General features: G+C 59.9%; 1 long non-coding RNA gene across 1 annotated transcript; it reads left to right on the forward strand.

Annotated features, from left to right (window-relative positions):
* The first annotated feature begins 14,309 nt into the window (after positions 1-14,309).
* LOC129734362 (uncharacterized) lies at positions 14,310-17,654 on the forward strand. Its single transcript, XR_008729986.1, has 3 exons — positions 14,310-14,771; positions 16,146-16,252; positions 17,413-17,654. It is a non-coding gene; the product is annotated as an uncharacterized LOC129734362 (long non-coding RNA).
* Positions 17,655-18,338: the final 684 nt, after the last annotated feature.

Below are 18,338 nucleotides of genomic sequence, written 5' to 3' on the forward strand. Positions count from 1 at the left end.
GGCCGCAGGCGTCCGTCTTTTGTTTGCGAAAAGGGATCGCGAGGAAAGGTGCTGGCCTCGGAGGGGGAGAGGTGGCGGGGGAACAGGTAGGAGGCAGCTCTTTCAACCCGTTTTAGGCTTAACTCCTGGGTGCCTGAGCACGGTTCTGGGCTTCGGGGGGGTTGGCTTTCGGCTTTTCGCCTTCAGCGCGTCCTCCGTCACCGCTGTCGGCGCGCGCTGAGCTGCGGCTCAGGGGACTGCGGCGATACAGGCCGTGTGCGTGCCAGCCGTCCTCGAGGCTAGAGCTGTATTCTGCTTGTTACCCTGATGAAAGCGTTTCTTTTTTTCTAGGGGGCGTTCCCACAAGGCAGTGGTGTGGAGCCGAAGGGGACTGCGATGGAACGGTGACGGAGCCGTTTGGACCGAGTCTTGAAGATAGATCGCTCGGGTTTTTGTCCGAGGAAACTTCGTCTCGAGACGGTCCTATCGCTCGCTGGCAACGTGGTAGGAAACTGCTTTGTTGATCTTGACGGCGCAGTGTGTTGGGAGTATTAAGATTCCTCGAGAGATCAGAAGCGAGTAGGTTGTTTCTCTAAGGGAAAGGGGAATAGGCCTGTATCGTTAAAGGAAAGACTCAGAGTGGGTTTTGTTTCTCTCAAGTACAAAGCGCCCCATCTCAAGGGATTGCAAAGTCTGAAACGATGGTTCAAAAGCAGACTTGTGCTGTTTGCAAAGCGTCTGTTGCACTGCTCAAAGACAAAAGACGCTCACCCGAGAAAGTTTTTGGAAACCGATGTCCGATAGGCACGGGGAAAGAGCTGGAGAGGTTTACGTATCGTCTGTCGAATTCTGTTCTCTTTCGTGCCCTTCCATTTTACAATAAAAACTTTCGTGACCCCTTTTCCCGTTCAGGCACTGTTGCTAGTGTTTTTATAAGGGGGGAAAAAAAAGCGTATGCCTGGTCTCTCGAGTGATTATTATTTTTTATTTTTTTTTTCTTTTTCTCTAGACTAGTGGAATCGAGAATGTTCGCTGTAAGAACTTCATCCACCGGGATGGGAAGCCAGGCAACTTCCGAACGGGCCGTGGGCAGAGTTCCCTTCTTGATGCCGTGCCTCTAATAAACTGTGCAGTCCGTTAGCTAGACGGGCTGCAGTACCCAATTTTTTTCGCCAGGTGGCAGCACGGCCTCCCAGGCGGAGTAAGGGCAGCGCATGCGCAGACGCGGCTTGACGCCGAAGGGGCGGGGCTTCCGGCCCCGTGCGTCTGGGCCGATGACGCAATCCCGCTTTGGCGCATGCGCAGAAGGGCTTTCTGGCCAAGGAAGGTCGGCGCATGCGCAGAAGCGGCTTTGACCCTTAGGGGCGGGCCTTCCGGCCCCCTGCGTCCGGGCCGATGACGCAATCTCGCTTTGGCGCATGCGCAGAAGGGCTTTCTGGCCAAGGAAGGTCGGCGCATGCGCAGAAGCGGCTTTGACCCTTAGGGGCGGGGCTTCCGGCCCCCTGCGTCTGGGCCGATGACGCAATCCGGGTTTGGCGCATGCGCAGAAGCCTTTCTGGCCGACCGAGGGCGGCGCATGCGCAGAAGCGGCTTTGACCCCCTAGGGGCGGGGCTTCCGGCCTCGTGCGTAGGGGCAGATGGCGCATCCGGCCCGGGAGAGGTGGGTTCACTCCCGGCCCGCGCGGCGCGCTGGAGCGGCCGTGGAGGTGCGGAGCCTTCGCCGGGAGCCCGGAAGACTTTCGGGCCGGGACGTGCGGCGGCGCGCTCGGGCTGAAGGGCGGCCGGGGGCCGGCGGGCAGCGGCCCGGTCGGGGGGGATGTGGCGGCCCGGCGCTCGGCCGCGGCAGGGAGCGCCTGGTGCCGGCGGCGGGCGGGCTGAGGCAGGCGGGCGGCCCGGCCCGGGACCGGCGGGGCTGCCGCCGGTTCTCGTCTCCCCGGCAGGGACGGTGGTCAGCGGGCTCCTCACGGGGCTGCCCTTTTTTGGGTGGGTTTTTTTTTGTTTTTTGTTTTTTTTTTGTGTCTCTCGGAGCCGCGCCGCTACCTCGGCGAGGAGCGGCGGCAGGCAGGGCGGCCCCGGTGCTCGCTCGTGGCGGCGGGGCCCGGGAGAGGGGTCGGCCCGCGCCGCCCCGCCGCCCACCCGCCGCCGCCTGCGGGCTGCCCGGGCAGCCGCCGCAGCCCTGCGCGGGGCTTTGTCTTTCCCCCAGCCGCTGGCCTGAGCCGTGGCAGGCGGCTGGGGCTGCCGGCCCCCGCGGGCCGCAGAGAGGCTGCCTCGGGGCCTGCGGTAACGCTGTCGCGGGGGGGGGGGGGGGTGTGGGGGTGTGTGTGTGTGTGTGTGGCTCAGGAGCCTCTTCCCGCCCCTGCGAGCGGGCCAGAGCAAGAAAAGGCAGCCGGCAGCGGAATCCCCAGCCGTCGCCCCCGACTGCTGCTTTCTCCGCAAGCCTTTTAACTGCCGGGGAGGGCTGGGAGGCAGCGGCAGCTCAGGTGTCTGGCTGATCTAGTGTCGTGACAGTCAGCTCCGGGGCCGGAGCAGCCGAGGGGAAGAGGCCTTTTGGTTTGCTTCCCAGCGAAACGGGGGTCTTTTGTTTTCCCTTTGTCCCTAGGTTCGCCCGGAAGCGTCCGTCGACAAGTCAAGGGGAGCGGAACCGAAGGTCGCTCGAGATGTTACTTCGCCACGCGTGCCTCGTGCTTGCGAGTCGGACTGCTGACTACGGAGGGATCCCTTTTGTAGCCGCCGAGGGCCCGCGAGGCTCCGTGAGCCCGCCGCTGCCGAGTGCTGCGCTGCGGCTCGGGCAACGGCCGGGGAGGAATTGTCGGTCCCTCGTGGTAACGCAGCCGGGCCTGCTAGGCGCTTAGAGCAGCGCGTCCGGCCGGGCAGTATTGTTTTCCGAGGCTGTAAAGGAGCCCGAGGTATAAACCCGCTTGACGTTTCCGTACGGCGGTGCGCTTTGTCGGAGAGCTGGGCCCTACTGACGGAGCTGGCACAGGGTTCCCGCGGGACTCCGGCTTTGCCCGTCTCGTGGAAAGGCTCCAGAGCCTGCTTGGGAAGCCGCTTGACAAGGCACGGCTTTGCCGTGATTTTTACGCCGGAATTCCGACGGTAACGCCAATGCCACGTGTTAGCCTTTCTCCAGCAGCTCTTCAAAGCAGAGTGAGCCTTAAGAATCGGATTGCCTTTTAACGAAATTCGAAACAAAGCGGCGGGGTGAAGCGGCTGGAAGCGTCCTGCCAGTCTGCCGTGGGTATCGCTGCCGTGCGTGTTACCTGCCTGTCTGCCGATCGCTCCTGCCTCTTGTTGTGCCCCGGTAATTCCTCTGGGGAAGGCGTTGGGCTCTGACTGCAGCGCACCCCGTCTCCCTCCTGACCCCGGCGAGACGTGATCGGTGTTTGCCTTCCTCCCCTTTCACAGGGCCTCGGCTGTTGCGTGCAGAGAAGCTGTCAGCCTTGTGAGAGAGCACGCCGCCGGCAAGCGCATCGTGGTGCTTCGGTACCGAGCTGAGGCCGCAGGCGTCCGTCTTTTGTTTGCGGAAAGGGATCGCGAGGAAAGGTGCTGGCCTCGGAGGGGGAGAGGTGGCGGGGGAACAGGTAGGAGGCAGCTCTTTCAACCGGTTTTAGGCTTAACTCCTGGGTGCCTGAGCACGGTTCTGGGCTTCGGGGGGTTGGCTTTCGGCTTTTCGCCTTCAGCGCGTCCTCCGTCACCGCTGTCGGCGCGCGCTGAGCTGCGGCTCAGGGGACTGCGGCGATACAGGCCGTGTGCGTGCCAGCCGTCCTCAAGGCTAGAGCTGTATTCTGCTTGTTACCCTGATGAAAGCGTTTCTTTTTTTCTAGGGGGCGTTCCCACAAGGCAGTGGTGTGGAGCCGAAGGGGACTGCGATGGAACGGTGACGGAGCCGTTTGGACCGAGTCTTGAAGATAGATCGCTCGGGTTTTTGTCCGAGGAAACTGCGTCTCGAGACGGTCCTATCGCCCGCTGGCAACGTGGTAGGAAACTGCTTTGTTGATCTTGACGGCGCAGTGTGTTGGGAGTATTAAGATTCCTCGAGAGATCAGAAGCGAGTAGGTTGTTTCTCTAAGGGAAGGGGGAATAGGCCTGTATCGTTAAAGGAAAGACTCAGAGTGGGTTTTGTTTCTCTTAAGTACAAAGCGCCCCATCTCAAGGGATTGCAAAGTCTGAAACGATGGTTCAAAAGCAGACTTGTGCTGTTTGCAAAGCGTCTGTTGCACTGCTCAAAGACAAAAGACGCTCACCCGAGAAAGTTTTTGGAAACCGATGTCCGATAGGCACGGGGAAAGAGCTGGAGAGGTTTACGTATCGTCTGTCGAATTCTGTTCTCTTTCGTGCCCTTCCATTTTACAATAAAAACTTTCGTGACCCCTTTTCCCGTTCAGGCACTGTTGCTAGTGTTTTTATAAGGGGGGAAAAAAAAGCGTATGCCTGGTCTCTCGAGTGATTATTATTTTTTATTTTTTTTTTCTTTTTCTCTAGACTAGTGGAATCGAGAATGTTCGCTGTAAGAACTTCATCCACCGGGATGGGAAGCCAGGCAACTTCCGAACGGGCCGTGGGCAGAGTTCCCTTCTTGATGCCGTGCCTCTAATAAACTGTGCAGTCTGGTTAGCTAGACGGGCTGCAGTACCCAATTTTTTTCGCCAGGTGGCAGCACGGCCTCCCAGGCGGAGTAAGGGCAGCGCATGCGCAGACGCGGCTTGACGCCGAAGGGGCGGGGCTTCCGGCCCCGTGCGTCTGGGCCGATGACGCAATCCCGCTTTGGCGCATGCGCAGAAGGGCTTTCTGGCCAAGGAAGGTCGGCGCATGCGCAGAAGCGGCTTTGACCCTTAGGGGCGGGCCTTCCGGCCCCCTGCGTCCGGGCCGATGACGCAATCTCGCTTTGGCGCATGCGCAGAAGGGCTTTCTGGCCAAGGAAGGTCGGCGCATGCGCAGAAGCGGCTTTGACCCTTAGGGGCGGGGCTTCCGGCCCCCTGCGTCTGGGCCGATGACGCAATCCGGGTTTGGCGCATGCGCAGAAGCCTTTCTGGCCGACCGAGGGCGGCGCATGCGCAGAAGCGGCTTTGACCCCCTAGGGGCGGGGCTTCCGGCCTCGTGCGTAGGGGCAGATGGCGCATCCGGCCCGGGAAAGGTGGGTTCACTCCCGGCCCGCGCGGCGCGCTGGAGCGGCCGTGGAGGTGCGGAGCCTTCGCCGGGAGCCCGGAAGACTTTCGGGCCGGGACGTGCGGCGGCGCGCTCGGGCTGAAGGGCGGCCGGGGGCCGGCGGGCAGCGGCCCGGTCGGGGGGGGGATGTGGCGGCCCGGCGCTCGGCCGCGGCAGGGAGCGCCTGGTGCCGGCGGCGGGCGGGCTGAGGCAGGCGGGCGGCCCGGCCCGGGACCGGCGGGGCTGCCGCCGGTTCTCGTCTCCCCGGCAGGGACGGTGGTCAGCGGGCTCCTCACGGGGCTGCCCTTTTTTGGGTGGGTTTTTTTTTTTTTTTTTTTTTTTTTTTTGTGTCTCTCGGAGCCGCGCCGCTACCTCGGCGAGGAGCGGCGGCGGGGCGGCCCCGGTGCTCGCTCGTGGCGGCGGGGCCCGGGAGAGGGGTCGGCCCGCGCCGCCCCGCCGCCCACCCGCCGCCGCCTGCGGGCTGCCCGGGCAGCCGCCGCAGCCCTGCGCGGGGCTTTGTCTTTCCCCCAGCCGCTGGCCTGAGCCGTGGCAGGCGGCTGGGGCTGCCGGCCCCCGCGGGCCGCAGAGAGGCTGCCTCGGGGCCTGCGGTAACGCTGTCGCGGGGGGGGGGGGGGGTGTGGGGGGGTGTGTGTGTGTGTGTGGCTCAGGAGCCTCTTCCCGCCCCTGCGAGCGGGCCAGAGCAAGAAAAGGCAGCCGGCAGCGGAATCCCCAGCCGTCGCCCCCGACTGCTGCTTTCTCCGCAAGCCTTTTAACTGCCGGGGAGGGCTGGGAGGCAGCGGCAGCTCAGGTGTCTGGCTGATCTTGTGTCGTGACAGTCAGCTCCGGGGCCGGAGCAGCCGAGGGGAAGAGGCCTTTTGGTTTGCTTCCCAGCGAAACGGGGGTCTTTTGTTTTCCCTTTGTCCCTAGGTTCGCCCGGAAGCGTCCGTCGACAAGTCAAGGGGAGCGGAACCGAAGGTCGCTCGAGATGTTACTTCGCCACGCGTGCCTCGTGCTTGCGACTCGGACTGCTGACTACGGAGGGATCCCTTTTGTAGCCGCCGAGGGCCCGCGAGGCTCCGTGTGCCCGCCGCTGCCGAGTGCTGCGCTGCGGCTCGGGCAACGGCCGGGGAGGAATTGTCGGTCCCTCGTGGTAACGCAGCCGGGCCTGCTAGGCGCTTAAAGCAGCGCGTCCGGCCGGGCAGTATTGTTTTCCGAGGCTGTAAAGGAGCCCGAGGTATAAACCCGCTTTACGTTTCCGTACGGCGGTGCGCTTTGTCGGAGAGCTCGGCCGTACTGACGGAGCTGGCACAGGGTTCCCGCGGGACTCCGGCTTTGCCCGTCTCGTGGAAAGGCTCCAGAGCCTGCTTGGGAAGCCGCTTGACAAGGCACGGCTTTGCCGTGATTTTTACGCCGGAATTCCGACGGTAACGCCAATGCCACGTGTTAGCCTTTCTCCAGCAGCTCCTCAAAGCAGAGTGAGCCTTAAGAATCGGATTGCCTTTTAACGAAATTCGGAACAAAGCGGCGGGGTGAAGCGGCTGGAAGCGTCCTGCCAGTCTGCCGTGGGTATCGCTGCCGTGCGTGTTACCTGCCTGTCTGCCGATCGCTCCTGCCTCTTGTTGTGGCCCGGTAATTCCTCTGGGGAAGGCGTTGGGCTCTGACCGCAGCGCACCCCGATTCCCTCCTGACCCCGGCGAGACGTGATGGGTGTTTGCCTTCCTCCCCTTTCACAGGGCCTCGGCTGTTGCGTGCAGAGAAGCTGTCAGCCTTGTGAGAGAGCACGCCGCCGGCAAGCGCATCGTGGTGCTTCGGTACCGAGCTGAGGCCGCAGGCGTCCGTCTTTTGTTTGCGAAAAGGGATCGCGAGGAAAGGTTGCTGGCCTCGGAGGGGGAGAGGTGGCGGGGGAACAGGTAGGAGGCAGCTCTTTCAACCCGTTTTAGGCTTAACTCCTGGGTGCCTGAGAACGGTTCTGGGCTTCGGGGGGTTGGCTTTCGGCTTTTCGCCTTCAGCGCGTCCTCCGTCACCGCTGTCGGCGCGCGCTGAGCTGCGGCTCAGGGGACTGCGGCGATACAGGCCGTGTGCGTGCCAGCCGTCCTCGAGGCTAGAGCTGTATTCTGCTTGTTACCCTGATGAAAGCGTTTCTTTTTTTCTAGGGGGCGTTCCCACAAGGCAGTGGTGTGGAGCCGAAGGGGACTGCGACGGAACGGTGACGGAGCCGTTTGGACCGAGTCTTGAAGATAGATCGCTCGGGTTTTTGTCCGAGGAAACTTCGTCTCGAGACGGTCCTATCGCTCGCTGGCAACGTGGTAGGAAACTGCTTTGTTGATCTTGACGGCGCAGTGTGTTGGGAGTATTAAGATTCCTCGAGAGATCAGAAGCGAGTAGGTTGTTTCTCTAAGGGAAAGGGGAATAGGCCTGTATCGTTAAAGGAAAGACTCAGAGTGGGTTTTGTTTCTCTCAAGTACAAAGCGCCCCATCTCGAGGGATTGCAAAGTCTGAAACGATGGTTCAAAAGCAGACTTGTGCTGTTTGCAAAGCGTCTGTTGCGCTGCTCAAAGACAAAAGACGCTCACCCGAGAAAGTTTTTGGAAACCGATGTCCGAGAGGCACGGGGAAAGAGCTGCAGAGGTTTACGTATCGTCTGTCGAATTCTGTTCTCTTTCGTGCCCTTCCATTTTACGATAAAAACTTTCGTGACCCCTTTTCCCGTTCAGGCACTGTTGCTAGTGTTTTTATAAGGGGGGAAAAAAAAGCGTAAGCCTGGTCTCTCGAGTGATTTTTTTTTTTTTTTTTTTTTTTTTTTTTTCTTTTTCGCTAGACTAGTGGAATCGAGAATGTTCGCTGCCAGAACTTCATCCACCGAGATGGGACGCCAGGCAACTTCCTAACGGGCCGTGGGCAGAGTTCCCCTCTTGATGCCGTGCCTATATAATAAACTGTGCAGTCCGTTAGCTAGACGGGCTGCAGTACCCAATTTTTTTCGCCAGGCGGCAGCACCGCGCCCCCCCCCGGCGGAGTAAGGGCAGCGCATGCGCAGACGCGGCTTGACGCCGAAGGGGGCGTGGCTTGCGGGCACGTCGCGGGCTGATGACGCAATCCCGCTTTGGCGCATGCGCAGAAGGGCTTTCTGGCCAAGGAAGGTCGGCGCATGCGCAGACGCGGCTTGACGCCGAAGGGGGCGGGGCTTCCGTCTTCGTCGCAGCCCGATGACGCAACACGCCTCGGCGCATGCGCAGAAGGGCTTTCTGGCAAACTAAGGGCAGCGCATGCGCAGACGCGGCTTGACGCCGAAGGGGCGGGGCTTCCGGCCTCGGGCGTACGGGCAGATGACGCAATCCCGCTTTGGCGCATGCGCAGAAGCCTTTCTGGCCGACCGAGGGCGGCGCATGCGCAGAAGCGGCTTTGACCCCCCCCCCCCTAGGGGCGGGGCTTCCGGCCTCGTGCGTAGGGGCAGATGGCGCATCCGGCCCGGGAAAGGCGGGTTCGCTCCCGGCCCGCGCGGCGCGCTGGAGCGGCCGTGGAGGTACGGAGCCTTCGCCGGGAGCCCGGAAGACTTTCGGGCCGGGACGTGCGGCGGCGCGCTCGGGCTGAAGGGCGGCCGGGGGCCGGCGGGCAGCGGCCCGGTCGGGGGGGGGATGTGGCGGCCCGGCGCTCGGCCGCGGCAGGGAGCGCCTGGTGCCGGCGGCGGGCGGGCTGAGGCAGGCGGGCGGCCCGGCCCGGGACCGGCGGGGCTGCCGCCGGTTCTCGTCTCCCCGGCAGGGACGGTGGTCAGCGGGCTCCTCACGGGGCTGCCCTTTTTTGGGTGGGTTTTTTTTTGTTTTTTGTTTTTTTTTTGTGTCTCTCGGAGCCGCGCCGCTACCTCGGCGAGGAGCGGCGGCAGGCAGGGCGGCCCCGGTGCTCGCTCGTGGCGGCGGGGCCCGGGAGAGGGGTCGGCCCGCGCCGCCCCGCCGCCCACCCGCCGCCGCCTGCGGGCTGCCCGGGCAGCCGCCGCAGCCCTGCGCGGGGCTTTGTCTTTCCCCCAGCCGCTGGCCTGAGCCGTGGCAGGCGGCTGGGGCTGCCGGCCCCCGCGGGCCGCAGAGAGGCTGCCTCGGGGCCTGCGGTAACGCTGTCGCGGGGGGGGGGGGGGGTGTGGGGGTGTGTGTGTGTGGCTCAGGAGCCTCTTCCCGCCCCTGCGAGCGGGCCAGAGCAAGAAAAGGCAGCCGGCAGCGGAATCCCCAGCCGTCGCCCCCGACTGCTGCTTTCTCCGCAAGCCTTTTAACTGCCGGGGAGGGCTGGGAGGCAGCGGCAGCTCAGGTGTCTGGCTGATCTAGTGTCGTGACAGTCAGCTCCGGGGCCGGAGCAGCCGAGGGGAAGAGGCCTTTTGGTTTGCTTCCCAGCGAAACGGGGGTCTTTTGTTTTCCCTTTGTCCCTAGGTTCGCCCGGAAGCGTCCGTCGACAAGTCAAGGGGAGCGGAACCGAAGGTCGCTCGAGATGTTACTTCGCCACGCGTGCCTCGTGCTTGCGAGTCGGACTGCTGACTACGGAGGGATCCCTTTTGTAGCCGCCGAGGGCCCGCGAGGCTCCGTGAGCCCGCCGCTGCCGAGTGCTGCGCTGCGGCTCGGGCAACGGCCGGGGAGGAATTGTCGGTCCCTCGTGGTAACGCAGCCGGGCCTGCTAGGCGCTTAGAGCCGCGCGTCCGCCCGGGCAGTATTGTTTTCCGAGGCTGTAAAGGAGCCCGAGGTATAAACCCGCTTTACGTTTCCGTACGGCGGTGCGCTTTGTCGGAGAGCTCGGCCGTACTGACGGAGCTGGCACAGGGTTCCCGCGGGACTCCGGCTTTGCCCGTCTCGTGGAAAGGCTCCAGAGCCTGCTTGGGAAGCCGCTTGACAAGGCACGGCTTTGCCGTGATTTTTACGCCGGAATTCCGACGGTAACGCCAATGCCACGTGTTAGCCTTTCTCCAGCAGCTCTTCAAAGCAGAGTGAGCCTTAAGAATCGGATTGCCTTTTAACGAAATTCGAAACAAAGCGGCGGGGTGAAGCGGCTGGAAGCGTCCTGCCAGTCTGCCGTGGGTATCGCTGCCGTGCGTGTTACCTGCCTGTCTGCCGATCGCTCCTGCCTCTTGTTGTGCCCCGGTAATTCCTCTGGGGAAGGCGTTGGGCTCTGACTGCAGCGCACCCCGTCTCCCTCCTGACCCCGGCGAGACGTGATCGGTGTTTGCCTTCCTCCCCTTTCACAGGGCCTCGGCTGTTGCGTGCAGAGAAGCTGTCAGCCTTGTGAGAGAGCACGCCGCCGGCAAGCGCATCGTGGTGCTTCGGTACCGAGCTGAGGCCGCAGGCGTCCGTCTTTTGTTTGCGGAAAGGGATCGCGAGGAAAGGTGCTGGCCTCGGAGGGGGAGAGGTGGCGGGGGGAACAGGTAGGAGGCAGCTCTTTCAACCGGTTTTAGGCTTAACTCCTGGGTGCCTGAGCACGGTTCTGGGCTTCGGGGGGTTGGCTTTCGGCTTTTCGCCTTCAGCGCGTCCTCCGTCACCGCTGTCGGCGCGCGCTGAGCTGCGGCTCAGGGGACTGCGGCGATACAGGCCGTGTGCGTGCCAGCCGTCCTCAAGGCTAGAGCTGTATTCTGCTTGTTACCCTGATGAAAGCGTTTCTTTTTTTCTAGGGGGCGTTCCCACAAGGCAGTGGTGTGGAGCCGAAGGGGACTGCGATGGAACGGTGACGGAGCCGTTTGGACCGAGTCTTGAAGATAGATCGCTCGGGTTTTTGTCCGAGGAAACTGCGTCTCGAGACGGTCCTATCGCCCGCTGGCAACGTGGTAGGAAACTGCTTTGTTGATCTTGACGGCGCAGTGTGTTGGGAGTATTAAGATTCCTCGAGAGATCAGAAGCGAGTAGGTTGTTTCTCTAAGGGAAGGGGGAATAGGCCTGTATCGTTAAAGGAAAGACTCAGAGTGGGTTTTGTTTCTCTTAAGTACAAAGCGCCCCATCTCAAGGGATTGCAAAGTCTGAAACGATGGTTCAAAAGCAGACTTGTGCTGTTTGCAAAGCGTCTGTTGCACTGCTCAAAGACAAAAGACGCTCACCCGAGAAAGTTTTTGGAAACCGATGTCCGATAGGCACGGGGAAAGAGCTGGAGAGGTTTACGTATCGTCTGTCGAATTCTGTTCTCTTTCGTGCCCTTCCATTTTACAATAAAAACTTTCGTGACCCCTTTTCCCGTTCAGGCACTGTTGCTAGTGTTTTTATAAGGGGGGAAAAAAAAGCGTATGCCTGGTCTCTCGAGTGATTATTATTTTTTATTTTTTTTTTCTTTTTCTCTAGACTAGTGGAATCGAGAATGTTCGCTGTAAGAACTTCATCCACCGGGATGGGAAGCCAGGCAACTTCCGAACGGGCCGTGGGCAGAGTTCCCTTCTTGATGCCGTGCCTCTAATAAACTGTGCAGTCTGGTTAGCTAGACGGGCTGCAGTACCCAATTTTTTTCGCCAGGTGGCAGCACGGCCTCCCAGGCGGAGTAAGGGCAGCGCATGCGCAGACGCGGCTTGACGCCGAAGGGGCGGGGCTTCCGGCCCCGTGCGTCTGGGCCGATGACGCAATCCCGCTTTGGCGCATGCGCAGAAGGGCTTTCTGGCCAAGGAAGGTCGGCGCATGCGCAGAAGCGGCTTTGACCCTTAGGGGCGGGGCTTCCGGCCCCCTGCGTCCGGGCCGATGACGCAATCCCGCTTTGGCGCATGCGCAGAAGGGCTTTCTGGCCAAGGAAGGTCGGCGCATGCGCAGAAGCGGCTTTGACCCTTAGGGGCGGGGCTTCCGGCCCCCTGCGTCCGGGCCGATGACGCAATCCCGCTTTGGCGCATGCGCAGAAGGGCTTTCTGGCCAAGGAAGGTCGGCGCATGCGCAGAAGCGGCTTTGACCCTTAGGGGCGGGGCTTCCGGCCCCCTGCGTCTGGGCCGATGACGCAATCCGGGTTTGGCGCATGCGCAGAAGCCTTTCTGGCCGACCGAGGGCGGCGCATGCGCAGAAGCGGCTTTGACCCCCTAGGGGCGGGGCTTCCGGCCTCGTGCGTAGGGGCAGATGGCGCATCCGGCCCGGGAAAGGTGGGTTCACTCCCGGCCCGCGCGGCGCGCTGGAGCGGCCGTGGAGGTGCGGAGCCTTCGCCGGGAGCCCGGAAGACTTTCGGGCCGGGACGTGCGGCGGCGCGCTCGGGCTGAAGGGCGGCCGGGGGCCGGCGGGCAGCGGCCCGGTCGGGGGGGGGATGTGGCGGCCCGGCGCTCGGCCGCGGCAGGGAGCGCCTGGTGCCGGCGGCGGGCGGGCTGAGGCAGGCGGGCGGCCCGGCCCGGGACCGGCGGGGCTGCCGCCGGTTCTCGTCTCCCCGGCAGGGACGGTGGTCAGCGGGCTCCTCACGGGGCTGCCCTTTTTTGGGTGGGTTTTTTTTTGTTTTTTGTTTTTTTTTTGTGTCTCTCGGAGCCGCGCCGCTACCTCGGCGAGGAGCGGCGGCAGGCAGGGCGGCCCCGGTGCTCGCTCGTGGCGGCGGGGCCCGGGAGAGGGGTCGGCCCGCGCCGCCCCGCCGCCCACCCGCCGCCGCCTGCGGGCTGCCCGGGCAGCCGCCGCAGCCCTGCGCGGGGCTTTGTCTTTCCCCCAGCCGCTGGCCTGAGCCGTGGCAGGCGGCTGGGGCTGCCGGCCCCCGCGGGCCGCAGAGAGGCTGCCTCGGGGCCTGCGGTAACGCTGTCGCGGGGGGGGGGGGGGGTGTGGGGGGGGGTGTGTGTGTGTGTGGCTCAGGAGCCTCTTCCCGCCCCTGCGAGCGGGCCAGAGCAAGAAAAGGCAGCCGGCAGCGGAATCCCCAGCCGTCGCCCCCGACTGCTGCTTTCTCCGCAAGCCTTTTAACTGCCGGGGAGGGCTGGGAGGCAGCGGCAGCTCAGGTGTCTGGCTGATCTAGTGTCGTGACAGTCAGCTCCGGGGCCGGAGCAGCCGAGGGGAAGAGGCCTTTTGGTTTGCTTCCCAGCGAAACGGGGGTCTTTTGTTTTCCCTTTGTCCCTAGGTTCGCCCGGAAGCGTCCGTCGACAAGTCAAGGGGAGCGGAACCGAAGGTCGCTCGAGATGTTACTTCGCCACGCGTGCCTCGTGCTTGCGAGTCGGACTGCTGACTACGGAGGGATCCCTTTTGTAGCCGCCGAGGGCCCGCGAGGCTCCGTGAGCCCGCCGCTGCCGAGTGCTGCGCTGCGGCTCGGGCAACGGCCGGGGAGGAATTGTCGGTCCCTCGTGGTAACGCAGCCGGGCCTGCTAGGCGCTTAGAGCCGCGCGTCCGCCCGGGCAGTATTGTTTTCCGAGGCTGTAAAGGAGCCCGAGGTATAAACCCGCTTTACGTTTCCGTACGGCGGTGCGCTTTGTCGGAGAGCTCGGCCGTACTGACGGAGCTGGCACAGGGTTCCCGCGGGACTCCGGCTTTGCCCGTCTCGTGGAAAGGCTCCAGAGCCTGCTTGGGAAGCCGCTTGACAAGGCACGGCTTTGCCGTGATTTTTACGCCGGAATTCCGACGGTAACGCCAATGCCACGTGTTAGCCTTTCTCCAGCAGCTCTTCAAAGCAGAGTGAGCCTTAAGAATCGGATTGCCTTTTAACGAAATTCGAAACAAAGCGGCGGGGTGAAGCGGCTGGAAGCGTCCTGCCAGTCTGCCGTGGGTATCGCTGCCGTGCGTGTTACCTGCCTGTCTGCCGATCGCTCCTGCCTCTTGTTGTGCCCCGGTAATTCCTCTGGGGAAGGCGTTGGGCTCTGACTGCAGCGCACCCCGTCTCCCTCCTGACCCCGGCGAGACGTGATCGGTGTTTGCCTTCCTCCCCTTTCACAGGGCCTCGGCTGTTGCGTGCAGAGAAGCTGTCAGCCTTGTGAGAGAGCACGCCGCCGGCAAGCGCATCGTGGTGCTTCGGTACCGAGCTGAGGCCGCAGGCGTCCGTCTTTTGTTTGCGGAAAGGGATCGCGAGGAAAGGTGCTGGCCTCGGAGGGGGAGAGGTGGCGGGGGGAACAGGTAGGAGGCAGCTCTTTCAACCGGTTTTAGGCTTAACTCCTGGGTGCCTGAGCACGGTTCTGGGCTTCGGGGGGTTGGCTTTCGGCTTTTCGCCTTCAGCGCGTCCTCCGTCACCGCTGTCGGCGCGCGCTGAGCTGCGGCTCAGGGAACTGCGGCGATACAGGCCGTGTGCGTGCCAGCCGTCCTCAAGGCTATAGCTGTATTCTACCCTAAAAAAAGCTTTCCGTAATATTATGCTTCCGTTAGGACGCAATTTTCTCGAGTTCCCCCCACCTCAGGGTGATTTTCCCACACCCCTAACCCCAACCCCTAAGCCCACCTGCAACACCCCATTTTCTCCTAGGCTTTTAGGAGTGGCCTGAGAGGTGCTTGCAGGGTATTCCATTTTGCCTTAGACAGCTTAGGAGACCAACCAAATGCCTGGAGATCTGTATCTATCGTTAGGCTCCTAGTGGGATTCACACAAAACCAGTATGTGTGGGCACGTTCTCCTAGCAGCTCGGTGTCTTTTTGCTGTTGCAGAGGTGATTTCCTGGCGGAGCTGACCAGTGGGGTTCTCTGGCTGAGGGGAAGACCAGCAGTCAGCTGGTGGATGTGCTTCTGGAAGAAATAGCAACGGGAGCTCTAAGAGAGGGAAATGGCTTCACTGCATGGGTATGTGGAAGCTTTCTTCACTGCTTGTTTCCACTGAGATTAATTGGTAATAAATACCCATTAGGAAGGTGGGAGAATTACTTTTATGGCCGGTGTCTTCAATATTCACCTTCTTCTTAGTGTAAACACTGAAAACTTTAAAGCCAGGGAAACTCAGGTGCACTAGAAAAGCTGAAACGGTGAGCATACTGAAGACATAGCTGAAGTAGCCACACTTTACAATGATGCCACGTGAACCACTGGACATGCAGGTATTTCTAGTGGGCTCAAGCCCCTGCTAATGCTGCGCTATATGGCCAAGCCAAAGTAACAGCTTCCTGGTGCTGAAAAGCCTCATCCTCCTCCCCTCTCCCTGCCCCGGTACTGGTGGCCGTGACCGGGAAGTGTCCAGCAGAGCAGTATTTGGGTTTTCCCGGGTTACTTCTCTGCTGACGAGATTAATGCAGACAAGCGCTAGAATGACTAAGTAGCAAGACTACATTGTAAGGAATGACTGTTTCTTGTGGCATGAGGAAGTTCATTCAACTCACAATGTCCCATTGCACCGTACCCCAGCACATGGGGGAAGCAGGCAATGATACAGGGACAAGGAAGCGTTGCAAGAATTCTTCACGTCATACTAAGCACGACTGTATCCAGAGGTTCTCTCTGGGATAGAGTAGCATTTCTTTGATCCTTCAACGTCTTTTCCTCAGCCTTTCCAGAAGCTTGAACTGTTTTCCCTGCCATTCCTGAAAGGTATTTCCAAGGAAGATCTTTCCTTTTCTGGTTTTGTTGGGCAGAACCTCTCAGAGAGTCCCATTTTTTTTCCACCCTGGAGCACTCGAGACAAGTTGCAAAGGTGCTGACAGATGTGTTTTGTAGTACTGCGAGACCCACACAAATGACCTATCCCTAATATAATCCCTAAATCCCTAAAACAAATGTAATCCTTAATTAAATCGCTACTTTAATCCCTAAAACTTAAGTAACGTCAGTTTAATTCTTTGAATAAGGATATGTAGTCAATGAGGTCTTCAGTGCTGTACCTGCTTGCATCAACTAGTTCTTGGATTGGCTCTTTCCTTTTCAGGAGAATGGGATTAAATTAGGGATTAAATTAGTTTTATCAGACTAGCTAGGTTTATCAGACTAACAAAGCTGGAGTGCCCACCACAAGCTCCAACACCTGAAGGCCCTCTGCAGACAATGGCAGTGCAAGCTTGTGCCTTTTCTGTGATGGGAGTTTTTCCCATATTCTTTCTCTCTATTTCCACTTTTCACATGGAAATTCCATTTCTAGGAGAGCCGCGTTATTTTTGTGCACGTTGAGAGGCAGCTCCTGTGCAGACCGGAACACATGTTTGGTGCTAACACAGCTGTAATTTCTTTCAGGAGGAGGCGGGGAGCGCTGAAGCTTTCGTGGCCAAGCCCCGGAGCCAGGATGTCAGGGAGAAGCAGGAGTATCTGAGCCAGCTGAAGAACAAGCTGGGAGATCTACTGTAAGTATGGAGGGAAGGGGCTGATGGGGACAGTAGCTCAGGACCGCGCGTGCAGAGGGAACCCCGCAGTGGACGCAGTGTGCGTGGCCAGCGCAGGCCTCCCTGCGCTACAGGGCTGCGCCCGTTGCAGTGAATGCCGAGACCTGGCTGAGCCCGGCTCTGCGGAACACTGCGAGCAGCAGTCCCCGACCCAAAGAACTTTGGCGTGGCAGACAGCGAGCAGAGATCAGTTGTACCACTAATCCCCTTCGGTACAGTGCTCCTCTGTCGCGACGGAGGGAAGACACAGTCACTCAATATGAGTGATCAGCAGACTTCGTTTATTGTACCTTACAGTCACCTTTTATGCCTTGTTATAATTAGCTCATACGTATTACAAAAGTTAAGCTCATTATTGGTGAGTTGCCTAAATATCAAGCCCACCCCTAGTTTCTCTTCTGTAGTTATCTGTTCCCACCTGCAACATTCTTTTCCCACCGAAATCTTCCTGTTATTGTGTAACAAGAACAGCCAAAGACAGCGTATTTTTGCTTTACTTCAGATAAGCTGAGAGCGATGCGCATTTTTGTCCAGCCAGCTAGACTATGTTTATGTGAACTTTTTCAGCTAGCCAGTTATCCACACTCCTCAGCTCTCCAAAAATAGCAGTAAAATCCTGTACATCTTCAGAGACTGGTTCTGAGGAGTGGGAAGAGCAAATAGGACTGACAACTGGTGCAAATCTGAGAAATAATTCCACCTCAAAACAAGAGGCAATTACTGCATTGAAAAAAAGTCTGGTGCCACACCGAGCACCGAGGAGAACGCCAGAGGTGGGCAGGTGCCTGTGAAGTGAAATCCTGTCCAACGTGGGCACTGAATTAGCAAGAAGTACAGTTCTGTAATAAGGGATATCAATGCACAATAGAGTGAAATTAAGGTCTTCCCAGGTTATCATCAATCTAAGATTTCTTAACTTCCGGTCAGTCTGACGTTTAGCATTCACCAGTCTTTATTGCACATGTGTTTAACAACGGGATGCTAGTAGAGGCAGAGATGACTGTATCAAAAGACATCTCTGCTCTGCATTTCGGGCAACGTGGATTCTCAGTGTGACACAAGTAAGTAAATGTTCTTTTCACATACCACAACGTAATGGTGACTGTGTTGTTTTGGAACAGAGAGGGGAAGGCAGATGATCTGAAGACTGCTTTCTGTGCGATTGATCCCGGTATCGACGATCAGACGCTAGATACCTACGTTGACCTGCCGGATCAAGAAGATGTGCCTGTGGAAACTGCACTCGAGAGGCTGCTTGCTGGATATGCGAGACGAGTAGGGCCCTCGCCCAGGGAGGGAAGCACGACAGGCTTTGGAGGGGAGGAAGGAGACTTCCAATAATAAGAACAAATGGACTGTTTGATCTACGGGTTTGGGTGCCAAGCCGAGAGTTGGAGTTACTGCGTTAAATACTTCTTCCTATGGCATATGGAGGTACAGCTCGTAAGAGCTGAGTGGGCGGGCTAGCTTGAGCTATCGGAAGCACTTTCATCTTAAGCAGCACAGCACTCCGAGACAATTTTACAGCCTCTGCAGAGTCATTTTAGCTCAGCAAGACCTGTGGTGGGAGGCTGCCTGATCCCCAGACAGAGGCTTCACACCCCCGGGGCGCCTAGGCACTTCAGGGTGTCAGGCGCTCTGCTTGGTGACACAAGAGCTGTGCTCCACAGCCATTGCTGGAACCTGAGAAGCCACCGTCGGGCTCCAGGCTGCAGCGTGGCTGCTTTGGCCCTTGGCCCTTACAGTCCCTTGTCTCAAAGAAAGAGGGTTTCAAAGATTCCTTTGCAAAATAAGGTGCCGGTTGCAAGCAAAAGGTGAGGTCAGCCCACACGAAGTCTGCTATCGTGTCTGTCCCCGAGGAGACTTTTGTCTTGGTGTGGCTGCTGTTGTCCAGTATGAAATCACTCAACAGACGTTCAAGTGCTGCCCCACGAGTAGATTTAACCAAACTCTGAGCTGCAAAAGTCATCCAAGCGTAGAAAAACTGAAATCAGTCCCTTGCTGCGAGGAAGGCACCACGTGCCCTTTGGTAACTTTACTCAGTCGT

The sequence above is a fragment of the Falco cherrug genome, chromosome 20 (genome assembly GCF_023634085.1).
Source record: "Falco cherrug isolate bFalChe1 chromosome 20, bFalChe1.pri, whole genome shotgun sequence".
NCBI lineage: Eukaryota > Metazoa > Chordata > Aves > Falconiformes > Falconidae > Falco > Falco cherrug.